Source organism: Hemiscyllium ocellatum, chromosome 22 (assembly GCF_020745735.1).
Source record: "Hemiscyllium ocellatum isolate sHemOce1 chromosome 22, sHemOce1.pat.X.cur, whole genome shotgun sequence".
Lineage (NCBI taxonomy): Eukaryota > Metazoa > Chordata > Chondrichthyes > Orectolobiformes > Hemiscylliidae > Hemiscyllium > Hemiscyllium ocellatum.
In genome coordinates, this window is record NC_083422.1 from 40,971,682 (window position 1) to 40,989,904 (window position 18,223).

Genomic DNA, 18,223 nt, shown 5'->3' on the forward strand with positions numbered 1-18,223 from the left:
AATGATGAGTATTGGCAGGATCTTTAAATTGTGGGCTGTTCACACTTGAGCCTCCTTGTGCCCAAATTCAATGTTCACATATATGTACTTTTTAGTAGATATCTTTGGATAGTGATTTGAGAATGCAACCCGAAGTGAATGGCTCACCCACATTCAGGACTGCTAAACATCTGCAGCCACTGTGCTGTTGATCAAGTAGTCCGATTGTGATTCGATACTGAATTATTTTCAGTATGTCTCATTTAATCAGTGGTTTTACCAACTAACGTGCTATTTGATGACACCGTAGCATTTACATCTAGTTGAATTCTGCGCAACAACTGACGTGGAGGCTTATTTGTTGAGCTTGGCAAAGGCTGAGATTGGTAATAGGATTGTGGAATATTATGATTAGGCAAGAAATTGGAATTGAAGTCAATGATTAGGTATAATATAGAATAACAGCATAGGTTTGAAGTGCCTAATAGCCTAATTCTATTTCTTATCACCATTTATGAGCACAACCTGATGAGAAGAAATGCGAATGGTCTGTTGTGATAAAGCTGCTCCTTTAACAAGTTTATGCAGTCCTTGGCCTTTTTGTTTCAGAGAGGTCATAAACGACAGACTTCAAAAAGTCTGCTGTGTAGAGTTTTAGAGTTTGTTTGATAATAGCTAACCGATACTGCCTCAGGCTGAAGGCTTTCAAGTTTAAAAACAAACACTTCGACAATGAGAGAGGAGTGCCCAGTTCTCCCAGCTCAGCTTTTCTCTGGTTTGGTTTGGTATTTAGCAATAGTGTGGAAAAAAGCTGCTGGATACACAAAAAAAGCAGGTCCAGGCTGGTACTCTCTCTTTGAGTAAAAAGTGAGGTCTGCAGATGCTGGAGATCAGAGCTGAAAATGTGTTGCTGGTTAAAGCGCAGCAGGTCAGGCAGCATCCAAGGAACAGGAAATTTGACGTTTCGGGCAAAAGCCCTTCATCAGGAAACCTGGGTGATTCCTGATGAAGGGCTTTTGCCCAAAACGTCGAATTTCCTGTTCCTTGGATGCTGCCTGACCTGCTGCGCTTTAACCAGCAACACATTTTCAGCTCTGGTACTCTCTCTTTGACTTCTATCTTGTAAGAACCTGTTTGATTTTTTCATTTGTGCCAACGGGTGTTTATGGGGATTCTTGCAAGATTTTGGAACAGCATCATTATATTGGGATAATGTACTGGGTTTTCAGGTAGGATAGGTTATTCAGTATTCTCTTCACTTTGTTTGCGTTTCTATCAGTAGTCTTGTGAATAATTCTGTTTGTTCAAAGCTAAGTGGTTTGGGGATCCAAGATGGCGGCGACCCAGCAAGACTGAGTCCACAGTGCTCTACCCAAAACTTGGGCAAAGTAGGCTATCCACCCCCACCACACTCACTAAACCATTTATAATAGTTGTTAACCTTAAATAGTTACCTATTAGTACATTTAAATAGTCTAATACTAGCTGGAAAATGAGTAAAGGGAAGGGAACAGGCGGCTCTAAGAAAGCAGGGACCCCTCCCCCACCCTCTCCCTCTTCAGCTGCAACAAAGGTGTCTTCAGCTACTTCAGGAGATTTACCAATGAAGATGAGCTTTGAGGAGATGTTTGCCAGGTGGGAGGCGAAGATTGATGCTTTTATCGAAGTGCTTCTCTGCTCTGCCGAGACTCAATCAGCCGAGCTGCAGAAGCAGGGCAGAGACATTCAGGAATTGGGGTGCCGAGTCAGAGAAGTGGAGTCGAAGGCCGCAGCCTCAGAGACTGCGATAAAATCAGCAGCCGACCACATCCGTTTTCTCGAGAATCAAGTCCAGAACCTAGAAAACCACATTGATGACCTCGAAAATCGATGTCGTAGAAAAAATATTCGGTTGTTGGGCCTGCCCGAGCAGGAAGAGGGAGGTCAGCTGACAGCATTCTTAGAGCATTGGCTGCCACAACTTTTAAATCTGCATAATGGATCAGGTCAGGTAAGGGTAGAATGGGTCTACCGGGTCACAGTACGTGGGCCCGGCTCAACCCAGCGCCCACGCCCGGTCCTGTTCCAGCTGCAGAGCTATAGGGAGAGGCAGATGCTCCTGGAAGCCTCAAGAAATCTGGGAAAAGATCCCCAAGCTATGACCCACAAAGGATCCAGGATCATGCTGTTCCAGGACTTCTCCCCAGCTTTGGTCCGAAAGAGGAAGGCATTCGATGAGGCGAAGAAGCGTTTAAGGGACTTAAATATTCAGTACTCCTTACGATATCCAGCGACGCTACGCCTTAGCCACGAAGGATCCATATATAACTTCGGATCACTGGAGAAGGCTAAGGAATTCTTGGACTCTCTTAAATAAACTGTAAGAGATTGTGGACGCTGGTCTGCCTTTCCCATTATTTTGGTTTACATCCCTTCATCTTTTCTTATCTTTCCCCCTATGTGTGTATGTATATATATATATATATATGTTGGGGCGTTTGGTTAATGTTGATGGGGGGAGGTGGTTACCTTATTCTATTTTACTTCTGTTTTTAGGAGCGGGGTTGTTTTTCTTTCCCCTGTTATTTTGTGGTATTATATTTAAGTATTACATGTTGAGATTGTAATCTTATAGTTATATATGGTATTAATATTCCCAAATATATTTAGATGTGGGTGTGGGTGGGGGTGGGGTGTTCACTGTTAACTCTAGCTTTATATTATATTTGAATTCTCCTCATTTTATTGAGGAACACCTGGGTCAAGGGTGGGGCACTGGTTGGAAGAGGGTAAGATAGACTGTGGGAGAGGAAGTGACGCTCCCTGGGAACAAGGAAGAAAATCTCCAATTCGGAATGTTTTATATTTTTTATACTTAGAAAGAGTTTTTTGTTATATTGTTTTGAGTGTATCAGAGAGTCTTTACTTTTGTAAATCTTGTATGCTCCATGCTCGGGATGTTCTAGATAGGGTTTCCCCTCCCGAGGGGTCTCGGATCTGTCCAGATGATTATGGCTGAACAGTCGGTTAAGTGGTGCACCTGGAATGTCAGGGGGAGTAATTCGCCAGTTAAAAGGAAGAAAATATTATCAAATCTTAAGAAGGAGAGAGTTGATATAGCTCTCCTACAGGAGACACACCTGTCGGATAAAGAACACTTAAAATTACGACAGGGCGGATTTGATCAGGCCTTTTTTTCCTCTTTTAATTCAAAAAGCAGGGGAGTCGTTATCCTTGTCCGGAAGAACTTCCCTTTGAAAATTCTAAATCAGATAAAAGACGAATCTGGACGATATATTTTGATTAAAGCCCTCATAAATGGAGAGGAATATGGGATCTTAAATGTGTACTGCCCCCCGGCACACCCCTTTAAATTCATAACGGAAGCTTTTTCAAAACTGATGGCCTTTGGTGCCCGTCATCCAATTGTAGGGGGAGACTTTAATTGTATTATGGATCCGGAAATAGACAGGATTCCCAAGAGTGCCGCTGGAGTATCTCCCAGATCTCGACAACTGGCGGACCTGAATAAAGAATTAGGATTGGTAGATGTATGGAGATGTCTCCATCCACAGGGTAGAGATTTTTCTTTCTACTCTAATCCACATAAATGTCACACAAGAATTGATATGTTTTTTGCCCCATCGATTTTTCTAAATTCTATAGCAACCTGTAAAATAGGTGCTATAGCAATCTCTGACCATGCCGCTGTATACATGGAAACTAAGGTAAAGAACAATGGGACATCCGCTCAGCATTGGCGTATGGACCCCTTCCTGATAAAAGATAGCAAATTTTTAAAGTACTTCTCCCAAGAACTTAAAACTTTTTTAGAAATTAATACTGGTACGGCTAGCAATCCGTCAATGATGTGGGAGACCATCAAAGCTTATGCACGAGGTTTGATCATCTCCTATTCAGCGACCCAGAGGAAAATGAAGGGAGAGCAACAGTGTCTGCTCGAAGCTCGCCTAAAAGCAGCCGAAACAGCATACGCTGATAGACCTTCTATCACAAAATTGCAGAGGATTACAGCTCTTAGGACAGCTTTAAACACCGCGCTTACTCAAACGGCTAAAAAGGAAATATTATTTGCGAAACAAAGATTATATGAATATGGCGACAAACCGGGTAGATACTTAGCATTTCTTGCAAAGAAAAAGAAAGCCCCTCAAACTATTCCGACCATCAAGGAAAGTACAGGTAGCCTGACTCATGATCATAAAAAGATCAATGCGACCTTTAAAGAATTTTATTCTGAACTATATAGATCGCAGGATTGTGAAGATAGGATTAGGAGGATGCAGTCATTTTTTAAAAATTTGACCTTCCCGGGCCTGACTCCGGAACAGGTGTCGGCCCTAAATACCCCTTTAACAGTCCAAGAAATACTTGAGGCAATTAGGCAACTTCAGAGCGGAAAAGCACCGGGCCCGGATGGTTTTCAAGCTGAATTCTATAAAGAATTTACAGGAATATTGGTTGACCCACTTATGGATATGTATAATTTTGCGCATAGTCAGGTCTGTCTCCCGCCCACGCTGAAAGAAGCAAATATTTCTCTTATCCTCAAAAAAGGGAAAGACCCAGAAGATTGTGCATCTTACAGACCAATATCCTTACTAAATGTAGACTTTAAAATTCTCTCAAAAATGTTAGCACTAAGACTAGAAAGGGTACTGCCATATATTATAAAGGAGGACCAGACGGGATTTATTAAGGGCCGCAGATCATCCAATAATATCAGAAGGGTCTTGAATATGATCCAAGCCTGTCATCAGGGAAAGATACCAGGAGTAGTAATTTCATTAGATGCGGAAAAGGCATTTGATAGGGTTGAATGGTCATATTTATTTTACACATTGGAAAGGTTTGGCGTTGGACAGGTGTTTACCAAATGGGTCTCAACATTGTATAGTGATCCCAAAGCAGCTGTTATTACTAATGGGTTAAGATCGGATGGCTTCAGTGTGGGTAGGGGCTGCCGTCAAGGATGTCCTCTCTCACCATTGTTGTTTACGCTGATAATCGAACCATTAGCAGAAGCCATCCGGACTGATCCTAATATAACAGCCCCGAGAATTGGTACAGGCAAACACAAAATTACCCTCTATGCAGATGACGTTCTCTTATTCCTCAGTAATCCTTTAATGTCAGTGCCTCGTTTAATTCAAGTTATTAATACATTTAGTGCATTCTCAGGCTATAAAATTAATTTTTCAAAATCGGAAGCCATGCCAATGGGTGGTCTGGCTATGATACCCCACTTAATGGACGGATCCCCTTTTCCCTTCCGTTGGTCCCTGGAGGGCTTCTTATGTTTAGGTATTTTTATCACGCCAGTATTTGATCAGCTGTATAGGGCTAATTTTGTACAATTACTGGAAAGGATAAGGCAGGACCTCCAGCGATGGAGAGACCTTCCGACTTCCTGGCTAGGGAGAATAGCATTAATTAAAATGAATGTTCTGCCCCGTCTCTTATATCCTATGAGAATGCTCCCGCTGATGCTGCCAAGGCTAGCCCTACGTAAATTATATGGCTGGTTGGGCTCCTTTATTTGGAACCATAGACGGCCCCTTATTAAGCTGAAGAAGCTACAGCTTCCACAGGCAAGGGGAGGACTGGACTTCCGAGACTTTAGGAAATATCAGTTAAGCTCCCTACTAAGTTACATAGCTGATTGGGTTTCATCTGATCCACAATCAATTTGGCTGGATATCGAAGCCTCCCAAGTAAAATACCCACTTATTAACCTTTTATTTTCAGATAAGAGGAAAATCATTACAGACCACTGTAAAAATCCCATAATATTAAACACAATTAAGGCCTGGAATATAATGCGGCAAAATGAGGGTAACTCACATAAAACATCCCCCCATGCACCAATAGTAGGCGCATGGGGATTCCAACCGGGGATTACAGATGCCACCTTTAAACTCTGGAGATCCAGGGGCATCTCATGCTTAGGGGACCTATTTAAAGATGGGATCCTGATGTCCTTTGAGCAGCTGCGTCTGAAATTCGGAATACCTAATGGGGATCTCTTTCGATACTTCCAAGTTCGAGATTATATACAGAGGAAGACTACATTAATAGATAGTCTTTATAAATCAGACAGAGAACGTAATGTCTTACGACCAGTGGGGGCATCCTCCGTTAGTACTATATACCATTTGCTACACGATGGAGTCTCAGGAGACATGGATGACCTGCTTAAAACATGGGAGCAGGACTTGGGGCTAGAAATCTCTGAGGATATGTGGAATGACATTTGGGAAAACGCTAGAAGAATTGCTATCTGTAACAGAACTCAGGCTATCCAACTAAAGATACTTCATAGGGCCCATATAGCTCCGGCTCGACTGGCAAAATTTAAGGCAGGAGCATCTCCAATGTGTCCCAAATGCAAAATAGAGGTGGGTACTCTTGCACATTGTCTGTGGACTTGTCAGAAAATCCGCAGATACTGGACTAAAGTGGCAAATACCCTGACAGAAATTTTAGGAACGGAAATTAGGGTGGACCCTGTATCTCTCCTTTTGGGCTTTTTGAACCTCTCATCTCTGGATATGCATGGGAAGAGATTATTTTCTATTCTCTCTTTCTGTGCAAGGAAAAATATTTTGGTGAATTGGGTGGCTGAGGGCCCCCCTGGACTTTCAAATTGGCACAGATTATGGAATATATCCCCCTTGACTTCCTCACAAATATGGGGCACCGAAAGACTGAATTATTTTATAAAATATGGCAGCCCTTTTTGAATTATATAAATGCAGATATTTCGGCTATCCTAACAAGGGCTTTTATTTAGTGAAGATTTCAGACCGAGCTGCTCCGGGGCCCCTTGGGAGAGGAATCCTGTGCGAATACGGGTTTAATTATATTTGATGTTTATACATTCCAAGCATGTAAGAGACTTAGGTATACACTCTGGTTAGTTATAGGTTAGATTAGTAGAAAGTTGAGTTTTTTTTTCTTTTTCCGTTTCTTTTTTTTTCTCTTTTTGTTTTCTTTCTTTCTCTTTTCTTTGTTAAATTATGACTATTGTATATATGATTTAATTGTACATCAATGTTTGTATTTGAGAGTTTTGTTTATTTTTGTAAATTTGCAAAAATGTTAAATTTCAATAAAAATATCTACAAAAAAAAGCTAAATGGTTTAACCAGCTGATTCTCTGCTGGAATATCGACTTTACACCTGCTTAAAGCAGCTAGCAAAGTTAGGGTCTGGGCTATCTTCTTGAAGTGTTTTGAGAGGTCTGACCTGCTCCATAATACTGTCTATTGTTAGCAATTTTTGAGAAGATTTGTAGCTCAGGTTGATAGTAAGTATGTAAGTTAGCTCACTGAGCTTGAAGATTTGTTTTCAAATGTTTCGTCACCATACGTGGTAACATCATCAGTGAGAGTCTCCAGTGAAGCGCTGATGGTATGTCCCGTCTCTGTTTATAGGTCTCGGTTACTTAAGGTGGGTGATGCAATTTCCGGTTCTTTATTTCAAGGGGAGGTAGATAGGAGCTAAATCAACGTGTTTTATTGATGGAGTTCTGGTTAGAATGCCTGCCTCTCAGAATTCTTAAACATGTCTTTGTTTTGCCTGTCTGATGATTTGTATGTTGGCCCAGTCAAAGTGGTATCCTTCTTTGTCTGTATATAAAGAAACTAGCAATAATGGGTCATGTCTATTGGTGGCCAGTTGGTGTTCATGAATCCTGGTGGCAAGTCTCCTGCTCCTTTGACAGATGTGTTTTTATATAGTTCTTGCATGGTATCTTGTAAATGGCGTTATTTTTGTTGGGAGTAACTAATGGATTCTCTAGGTTTATTAGTTGCTGTTTAAGTGTGTTGGTAGGTTTGTGGACTACCATGATGCCAAGGGGTCTAAGTAGTCTGGAGGTCACTTCTGATATGTCTTTGATGTAACGTAATTTTTGGTTGCGTTGTGTCTGCTTGTTTGGGTTTGTATCTGAGGAATCAGTGGATTGTGTTTATTTGGTACCTGTTTTTCTTGAAAGCATTATATAGACACTTTTCTGCTTTTTGTAGTTTTTGGGAGCTGCAGTTGATGTAGCTTGTTGAAATGTCTTGATGTAGCTCCGTTTGTGGGTGTTGGGATGATTGCCTCTGAAGTTAAGTTTTTGGTCAGTGTTTGTTGTTTTTGTGTAGATGCAGGTTTGAAGCTCTCCATTAACTGTACATTCAACTGTCCCATGTAGGAATGGGAGTCTGTTGTCGTTCTCTTCCTCTTTTTTTGTGAATTTTATGCCTGTCAGGATATTGTTCACCGTGTCATATGTTTCCTCTAATTTGTTCCATTTTGTGATGACAAAGGTGTAATCTAGGTAGTGGACCCGGAGTTTAGGTTGGATAGATGGGAGGACAGGGAGAAAGTGAGGTCTGCAGATGCTGGAGATCAGAGTCAAGAGTGTGTTGCTGGAATAGCACAGCAGGTCCGGCAGCATCCGAGGAGCAGGAGAATCAACGTTTTGGGCCAGACCCCCTCCCCCCCTTCAAGAATGAGTGGGAGCCTCGGGGGTGGAGAGAGAAATGGGAGGGGGTGGGGTTGGGGAGAAGGTAGCTAAGAGTGCAATAGATGGATGGAGATGGGGGTAAAGGTGATAGGTCGGAGAGGAAGGTAGAACGGATAGGTGAGAAGGAAGAGAGACAGGTGGGACAGGTCATGAGGGTGGTGCTGAGCTGGAAGGTGGAACTGGGGTAAGGTGGGGGTAGGAGAAATGTGGAAACTGGTGAAGTCCACATTAATACCCTGGGGTTGACGGGTCCCAAGGCGAAAGATAAGGCGTTCTTCCTCCAGGTGTCAGATGGTGAGGGAGTGGTGGTGGAGGAGGCCCAGGACCTGCATGTCCTTGGCGGAGTGGGAGGGGGAGTTGAATTGTTTGGCCATGGGGCAGTAGGATTGATTGGTGCGGGTGTCCCAGAGATGTTCTCTAAAGCACTCTGCGAGTAGGCGTCCAATCTCCCCAAAGTAGAGGAGACTGCATTGGGAGCAACGGATACAATAACTGATGTATGGAAGTGCAGGTGAAATTTTGTTGGATGTGGAAGACTCCTTTGTGGCTTTGAATGGAGGTGAGGGTTGGTTGGGTAGGGGGGAGGTGTGAGCGCAGGTTATGTAATTCCTGTGGTGGCAGGGGAAGGTGCCAAGAGGGGAGGGTGGCTTGGTAGGTGTGTTGACTTGATCAGGTAGTCACAGAGGGAACGGTCTTTGCAGAAAGCGGATAGGGGTGAGGAGGGAAATATATCTCTGGTGGTGGGGTCCATTTGTAGGTGGTGGAAATGTTGGCTGATGGGATTTATGAGGAGGTTGCTGGGGTGGAAGGCGAGGACCATGGGATTCTGTCCTTGTTGCAGTTGGAGGGGTGGTGTTCGAGGGCAGAGGTGCAGGATGTGGATGAGATGGGTTGGAGAGCATCTTCAACCATGTGGGAGGGGAAATTTCGGTCTTTAAAAAAGGAGACCATCTGGTGTGTTCTGTGGTGGAACTGGTCCTCCTGGGAGTAGATGTGGCAGAGGAATTGGGAATACAAGATAGCATTTTTGTAGGAGGTAGGGTGGGAAGAGGTGTAATCCAGGTAGCTGTGTAAGTCAGTGGGTTTGTAAACAAAAAAAAGTCAGTGTTGAATTGGTCTTCGTGGATGGAGATGGAGAGGTCTAGGAAGGGGAGGGAGGTATCAGAGATGATCCAGATGGGAGGGCAGCTTGTTCATGTCTCTGCATTACTGCTTCTGCTATGAGCCCTGATATTGGTGATCCCATAGGTGTTACATTGACCTGTTTGGTTTTGTTATTGAATGTGAAGTGGGTGGTGAGGCACAGGTCTACTCGTTTGACGATGTTGCTTTTGCTGATGAAGCTGGTGTTTGTGGTCCTGGTTTTCCTAGTAGTGATGCCAGTGTTTCTTTGGCCAGGTCGATGTTAATTGACGTGAAAAGGGTTTTAATGTCAAAGGAGACCATTATTTCGTCCTCTTCTATTTTGGTGCCTTTGGTGTTCAGGAATTCTTGGAGAGTGAATGGAGTAGTGTGAATCTTCAAGTAGGTGCTTTAGTTTTTGGTGGAGTTCTTTTGGCTAGTCTGTATGTTGGCGTTCCAGGTAGGGAGGTTATGGTTCTGAGGGGCGGGGGGGGGGGGGGGGGGGGGGGGGGGAGGGGGGGAGCGGGGGGGCAGTCAACAGGTTTGTATATTTTTGGTAAGCTGTATACTTTTTGGATCCATCTGGTTTCATGTTTTGGAAGTCTATCCTATTCAATTTTCCTAACTCTTTTTTAACGTTATGTAAGAAAGAATGAGATTCTGTTTAGCATTTGTGGGGTTGGGTCTATCACCACCTGCTGGTAAGTGTCCAAAAAGCATTTGCCTTTTCAAGATAGTTGAATTTTTAAAAATAAGGGTCATCCGTCCCTTGTCTGCACGTAAGATTAAATATTAATGTGTTATGGTTTGTCTTGAAAAACAAGAACAATCGTCTGTTGCTAGAGGGAATTATTGCCTTTGAACTGTCCAGTTTGCAGCAGATGCAGCATTGTCTATGTCAGTATAAAATTGGTAAATTCTGTGTTTGTGATTTGAGCAAAAGTTTTAGTGAATCAAGACAGCTGACATCAGAAGCAATGGAAAGAATTGGCATCCCTCAATATGCCAAATAATGCTCATGTAATGGTGAGAGAGAAAATTCCGATATTTGTCGTGTTATGGACCAGAGCAGACCCACTCAAAATATATTAAGAAGGTAATCTGGGCACTAACTTTCTTAAATTTTAAAAGTAAATGTAAGATGTTGCATTCTAGATGCAGTTTGATTGGTCGAACTACTCGATGCTAAGCAAAACACAATTTATTCATACGCTATTGTTAGAATGCAATCAAAGAAATATTAAAGAATTGGCATGATTGTAATTCAATGAAAATACTAAACACAGTAATAGATACAGTAACTATTTCTAATTAATTGTTCCAAAAAGTAACATCCCATAAACACCCTTGACAAAGGCAGCCAATAAAATATATTGTGTCTTATGCGATTCTCATAGCCCAGGAGGAAAAACGTGAGAACTCTGTAGCAGGGGGAGGTGGACTGCAGCTTCCAAACTCTGCTGAGAATCCAGCAATAACTGCTGAACGTTAAAACTAAAAGTCCTGGCTCTGTGGGAGCTTGACCACACCTATTTAAGATGCTTCTATTCTTCCAACGTTTAACAAAAAAAAATTTCCAAGGCCTGCCAAGCTGTTTACTTTATAAGTTTTCAATAGACAGCTCACCATGTCCGCTTTAAAACCTCCCTTCAAAAATAAAGGACAAAATAGACCTTTAAAAGCCATAGTGTTGTCGCCCATTCCCCAATTTAGAAAGATAGTTTCAATTTTAAAAACGTTTTTTGTCTTGTGCTATTAGTACACTAAATGCATATATACTACATTGAATCTAAGCATGCAAACAATCGCTACTACAGTCCATGTCAGTCCATTTTTTTTTTCCCCCCACTACCAAAGTCACAAAATCTGATTCATATCCTATTCCACATTTGGAAGGCTGTATTGAGAAGGTGAGATAAGCAACTTATAAATTGGACAGATGATATTGAAAGAAAGAAGAAAATTCATCAAAGTTGTGACAACGCCTCGTGAATTGCATTCTTTCGACTTGCTAGGTATATAATTTTCAAATTGAATGGCTGCAATAATAACCTCCGTCTAAACAGTATGAAATCTTTGTCCTAAAATTTCTCCTAAAGCTTTAAGGAGTTATGATCTGTACATACAATTGTCTCAAGACACATTGCTGACAATATAAATGTTGAAATGTTGTGACACCAGCACTAAACTCAAGGTCTCCTTCTCAAGTGTAGAATATTTATATTGATGATTATTCAATTGTCTTGAAAAATACACAGGTTTTTCTAGCACTTGTATTTTTCTAGCACTTGTATTCTCGTAAGAGTACAGCACTGACACCCACATCACTCTTATTGATAATCACCTTGAAAGACTTTGCGAATTAGGTGTGGCAAACGCTTGGCAGTAGTTAACACTGCTTTCAGGCTGTCAAATGCTTTCTGACGGTCCTCCGTCCATTTGAAATTTTCTGCATCTCTTCAAGTCAGTCTGTGGAACAACCACACTGCTAAAATTCAATACAACCTTCTAATTTTAAAAAAACTTTATCCCAGGAATCCTAGTATTGCCCTCTTCATTGATAGTATGGGAAACTCCCAAAAAAACCTTAGTTTTCACATCCCATGGGGCCATGGTTAATGTGACTTTGGCTTTTGCGAACTCCCTATTAGCCAGGTTTATCATCCAGTCCACTTCCCAAAGCCAATTTAAAAATTCTGATAGATGCTGCAAATATTCTTTCCATGTGCGACTAAAAATGATCACGTCCTCGATGTACACCACAGAATTGGGTAATCTCGCAATAACTTTATTGATTAGTCTTTGTGGCTGATGCATTTTTCATGTCAAATGGCACGACTTTAAGCTGGTACAGTCCATTCGGTATCATGAAAGCTGGAATTTCCTTCTTTCTTTCAATATCATCTGAATAAGTCCAATTTATAAGTTGTTTATCTTACCTTCTCAATACAGCCTTCCAAATGTGGAATAGGGTATGAATCAGATTTTGTAACTTTGTGATAGTCCACACATTCTTTGTGATATTCCATACGCAATCGTTGGGTACTGACTAGTTTTGGAACAGTTACTATGGGTGAGCTCACGAGAGAAGAGGAAAAGGATAGCCAACTCCCATTCCTAGACGTGTTAGTAGAGAGAACACCCAACGGAGAATTCACCACAAGGGTACACAGGAAACCAACACACACAGACCAAGTCCTAAACTATGAAAGTAACCACCCCAACACACACAAACGAAGCTGCATCAGGACACTATTCAAAAGAGCCACAACACACTGCAGTACACCAGAACTGCGAAAAGAGGAAGAGGAACACCTATACAAGGTATTCGCCAAAAACGGATACCCACGCAACTTTATCACCAGATGCCTAAGAGATAGACCACGGAACGAGGACATGCCACAACCAAAAGGACTAGCCACACTACCATACGTCAGGAGCGTCTCAGAACTGACAGCCAGACTACTGCGACCCTTAGGACTCATAACAGCACACAAGCCAACTTCCACACTCGGACAACAACTCACTAGAACAAAGGACCCAATAGCCAGCACGAGCCAAACTAACGTAGTTTACAAAATACCATGCAAGGACTGCACAAAACACTATATAGGACAAACAGGAAGACAGCTAACAATCCGCATCCATGAACATCAGCTAGCCACAAAACAACACGACCAGCTATCCCTAGTAGCCATACACTCAGACAACCAGGAACATGAATTTGACTGGGAAAACACTACCATCATAGGACAAGCCAGACAGAGAACAGCCAGGGAATTCCTAGAGGCATGGCACTCATCCACAAACTCCATTAACAGACACATGGACCTGGACCCCATATACAAACCACTACAGCTGAAACTGACACCCGGAAGCGGCAAGAACATCCATCAACAGACACATCGACCTGGACCCCACATACAAACTACTACAGCTGAAACTGACACCCGGAAGCGGCAAGAACAAACCACTATAAATACCGGAAGAAACATCAAAGCAGCGCTTCACAGGAGGCTCCAATAGCACTGATGATGTTCCCTAGCCAGGGAACGAAACGTTTGCAGCAAAAACTTCCAGCTCGGCGAACAGAACCACAACGATTGATTATAGTGCCTTTGCTCTTGTGTTCAATGTTTTTTTATAACCTGTGCCAACTTTGGAGGGTTATGTCTACAAGCCTGTTGTTTAATTGCATCAGCATGTCAGACATCTATTTCATGCATAATTAGACTAGTGCTTCCCAGTGTTTTCTCACATATCTCCCCATTTGATGTGAATAACTCATTCAGGTCATAATTTTTGAGAACTTCCTCATTGTCCAATTTAATTTGAGGCGTATCCAATTAAGAATCATTGGGACTTGATTCTTCATTCTGTGTTGTAACCTGTAACCCATCCCATTTGTTTTCCTTCTCCATCAAAATATATTTTGAGCATATTCACATCACACACTCTGAGATTTCTTTCTATCTGACTTTCTTATGAAATAATTTACCTCACTCAATTTCATTTCGATTTGATAAGGCCCACTAAATCTAGCCTTTACCACTGGAAGCAATGCTAATACTTCCCATCCACAAAAGTAAAATTGGAAATTTCTTTGATATTGTGTCTTCCTTTTGTTTCATTTCATCCTTTGCTACTTTTAACTGTTGTCTAGCCAACTCTATTTAATTTTTCCCTAAACTTTGATAAATAGTCCAAATGTCTGGTTTCTGAACTCTGATACTCACCAATTTCTCCTTAATTAATTTGCGTTCCTCTCACCTCATGCCCACAAACTAATTTAAATGGACAGGGAGATTAATTTGATGCATCCCAAATTGCAAAAAGTACAAATGGAATTCCTTTATCCCAAACGTCTGATTGAATAGTTTTGAATATAAGCCCTCAACATGGTCTTTAAAGTTTGATGCCATATTCTAATGCTGTCTGTGATTCTGGATGGTATGCAGTGAATTTAAATTGTTCTATTCCTAAGCTGTCCTTAACTTCCTTAATAGCTTTGCTGTAAAATTTGACCCTTAATGCAATTGCATCTCTGTGAATCATCGGTTATCTAATGGGAAAAAAAAAGTAACTCTTCTCCAATCCTTTTAGTTTTGATATTGCCTAATGGAATAGCCTCCAGAAATCTAGTGGACACATCCATTATGGTCAGCAAATATTGATTGCTACTTTTTGTTTTAGGTAGGGGTCCTATGCAATTAATTGAGACCCTTATAAAAGGTTCCTCAAATGCGGGAATGAGTATTAAGGGTGCTGATTTTATCCCTGCCTGAGGTTTTCTAATTACCTGACGCATATGATATGCCTGACAAAATTCTACCATATCGTTATGCAGTCCGGTCCAATAAAAATGTTTTTGATTTTCGCTTGGGTTTTCCTTACTCCCAAATGACTACCACCTGGTAATTCATATGCAACACATTCTGTCTATAACCCACCGGTAATACAACTTGATGAACTTCTGCCTATTTCTCATCTGCATAAATGTGTGATAGTCTCCATTTCCTTATTAGAATACCATGTTTAAGATAGTAGCATTGTAGATGCACTCAGATTCTTCTTGTGTATGATTTTTGCTACAACTGTTTTATCTTTCTGTTGGAATTCAGTTACTTTGTCCTCTACCTGTTCTTGTTTTTTCTTAACATTTTGTTCAAGCAGAGTCTCTAATAATTGAACTTTAGTTTTCTTTATTATTTGATTTCTCCTTCTAATTCCACTTGTAACTTTGTGACCTCGTTCCCACATAGTCAGGAAAAATCCCAGGATATACTTCCTATAACACCTCAGTTGCATAATTTTCCATTGGCTTTTCAACCACAGTTGGCATCACTCCCACTAGTCCAGCTTATCATTACCAAGGATAAATTGGAACCAAGAATTTCTTTACTTATACCACGACATTATCATCAGACTCTTTAATCTCCATTTATATAATGGAACAACACTCTTCTCACTTTTCTGGCAATGCTCCCTCTGAAATACATATCTTATCATCTTTTCACATCAAAGGTGCGCTTTCTTCTTTGTCTCAAAATTTTAATTTCTTCACCTCCTCCTAGCAAAAATGAGTAAATCTTACCCTTGCAAGTAAATTCTTTAAAGGGATCTGGCACGGTCTTCTCAACCAGCTCCTGGTCAGGTTGTACATTCATTTGCAGCTTCGAAGCTTCCACTGGGCTTTCCTTCAGCACTTCAACAAAACTGACTGGCTTGTCCTGTTTTCCCACATCCATCTTCCCAGTACTTTTTCTAAATCACCAACACTGACTTCACGTGGCCCGCTACATTACATTGAAAGCACCTGGGCGTTTTTAGCTTTTTTTTCCCCTCATGGGTTTCCTTTTCACCCTGTGGTAAACTATCCTTACCATCTTCAATGAGGTCTCCTTTTCCCATAACACCTGGTGATTTATTTTCCCAATTTCTTTCCCTCACAGCTAAATTATGCTTTATGAACCAACTCATAACCATTTGCCATTTCAGCTAATCTTGTAGTCTTAAATGTCTGCTCCATCTGAGTTGTCACTACTTCAGAAAGTGAATTTTCGAACTTCTCTAAAATGATCATCTTTCTAATATCATATGTTTATGATATGATCTATCTTCAATGTCATTATCCACCTATCAAAATTAGTTTGTTTGATCCTTTCAAACACAATGTATTTTTGATCAAATTCCTTCTATGGATTCTTAAAATACTGTCTGTCGGCTTCTGGTACCAGCTCATATACACTTAAGATGCCATTTTTCACTTCATTATACACCATAAATACTACTTGTGTATGATTTTTGCTCTGATAGTGATGCAAATACCTTATTAGCTCTACCTACGAACTTTGTTTGGATCAATAATACTCACACAGTCACCGATCATTTCAATTGTTTAGCCACATAAATGAAAAAGGCTTCTACATCCTTTTCGTTGAATTTAGGCAACATTTGGACATTATTTAAACAGATCCTTACCAGACCTTTGGCTATGATGGGATTGCTATCCATCACTGTCCTTATTACCACTAATTTTCGAGTCTACCTCTGCCATTTTTAGTCAGCTTTGAGTTTTCAGTTCTAACTTCTGAAGTTCAAAAGCTCTGTTTCTCTCTTTCTTTTGTGTCTAATTCAAGCTGCTTCATTTGCAATTGAATTTTAACCATTACCAAAAGTTCCAATGGTATTCGAGCAAATGTAAACTGTGCGTGATTCCTACAGTTATCTCCCCTTTCCTTGCAGACACAGGCAAACCCAACTCTAGCTTGTTTCCCAATTCTGAAAGCCTTGTCTTGCTCACTTTCTTCCACTCCTAGAAAATTCCTAGTGACTGCAAGAGCCATTACTAGACAAGGTGCACCTTTAAAGCAACAGAATTCAATACCTGAAATAAAAGACGCTAACACTTAGTATTCACTGCCTTAAGTCCAATTATCCTAAACCCAACCTTGAATTAGAGATTTTGATCCCAGATGAGCCGCCAGTTTGTTATGGTCTAGACTGAAACCATTCAAAATGTATTAAGGAGGTAGCCTAGACCCAACTTTCTTATTTCAAAGGTAAGGCGATGTAATGTGATTGGTCAAACTACTCAATGTTAAGCAAAACTCAATTTATGCCTATGTGTTAGTTAAAATGCAATCAAAGAATAAAATAAAAGAATTGGCTTGGCTATAACTCTCTATTGAAATGTTAACGAAAAGATGGATAGTAACCACTAAGATTTTTGAAAAAGTTTGCAGCTTGGGTTGTGGATACGATTGTCCTTTGCCCAGAGAACTGGTAGGTTTGTATGCAGACATTTTGTCACTCTGCTAGGTAACATCCCCAGTGCACCTTCTGATGAAGCGTTATTGATCTACTCTGCTCATTATTTATGTGACCTGTTCTGTTATGGTGAGATATCATATCCTCTCCTGCTCTGCAGTAGCTTGTATATGGAATCCATTTCTGCAGGCCTGTTAATAGTGTTCATGTTTAAGAACCAGGAAATTCCCATGCGTGTCTTTGATTAGCTTGTCTCAAGATGGTTACGTTGTCCGAGCCAAATTGATGGTCCTCCTTATCTAAGTGTACGGAGATGAGTGAGAATTAGTAGTGTCATTTTACTGCCATTGGTGTTTGTGTATTCTGGTATCTAGTTTCCTTCCAGTCTATCCAATCTAATGCTTGTGGTAGTCACGGCGCAGACAATAACCACCAATAATAAGCTGTTCCAATATAGTAACATCTACAAACGCACCCTTGGCAAAGCTGAAGACAATAAGATTGTCTCTCTTGCAATTCTAACAACCCAGGAGGAAAAGCATCAAGAAAACTGAGAGAATGTAACAGCGAGGGATGGACTGCAGGTTCCAAACCCTGCTGAGACTCCAGCAACAACTGTTGAAAGCTGAAACTAAAAATTCTGGTTCTGTGGAATCTTGACCACACCTATTTAGGCTGCTTCTATTGTTCCAATTTTGTATTGAAAAAAATCCCCAGGCACCACAAGCTGTTCACGAGTTCTCAATAGATAGATTGACACATCTGCCTTGAAACCTCTCCTCAAAAAGAAAATGACAGAATGCACTTCTTAAAGCCAAATTATCATTACAGTAAGTT

General features: G+C 41.0%; 1 protein-coding gene across 1 annotated transcript in view; it reads left to right on the plus strand.

Annotated features, from left to right (window-relative positions):
- The window catches only part of atrnl1b (attractin-like 1b), a 904,204-nt gene that overhangs the window by 80,554 nt on the left and 805,427 nt on the right, over positions 1–18,223 (plus strand). The gene's annotated exons all lie outside the window — the stretch shown is intronic.